Here is a 782-nt window from a genome sequence, read left to right as displayed (position 1 = left end):
TCGGAAAGACAATACTGCCATGTAGTTCTTCTAGTACTTCATCAACAGTGGGTATCGGAGGCCAGTCGCCGATAATGGCCTCATTTGCGCGACACATGCCCACACAAATTCTTATCTCACCTGATGGCTTGGGTGCTACGACAACCAGACTAGCCCATGTAGTGGGGCCTTCCACTCACTCAATGATATCCCCTTCTAACAGTTCATCCATCTTGGCTTTCACTTTGTCTCAAAGTGCAAATGGAACTCGCCTTGACTTTTGTGCCACAGGCGCTACACTGGGGTCAATATGCAGTTTCAACTCAAAGTCTTTTAGTTTGCCAACTCCTGTGAACACTCTACGGTATTGAGCTGGTTGGCAAAGTCACTCCTGACGTCATTACAACTGCCACCAATGGGACTGGCCTTTGGGCCAATGTGGAGAACACCTAGCTGCTTGACAGTAGCATTCCCCAATATGCAACGCCCACACTTAACTACAGCAAAACTGGAAGTTACCTTAGCATTTCCCACCGAAATTTCCGCTTTGAACTGTCCAATGACCTCAATTTCTCTACCCCCATAGGCAAAATAAATTCTGAAAATCATCTTCCCCCATCAAATTGCTCACAGACCCTGAGTCCATCAATACTGACATTCATCGTTGGTACGTGACGTGTGGTCAACACTTTGCAAACACCCTCCTCATTTTCTTCCATCACAGTAAACGCAAAGGCAGGGTTTTCTTCTTCTTGACTGCTACCCGCCAAATAATCTTCCACTTGGTTTGTCTGTCTGCTGAA

Source organism: Montipora capricornis, chromosome 13, assembly GCF_036669925.1.
Source record: "Montipora capricornis isolate CH-2021 chromosome 13, ASM3666992v2, whole genome shotgun sequence".
NCBI classification, from domain to species: domain Eukaryota; kingdom Metazoa; phylum Cnidaria; class Anthozoa; order Scleractinia; family Acroporidae; genus Montipora; species Montipora capricornis.
This window is presented reverse-complemented; position numbering follows the sequence as displayed.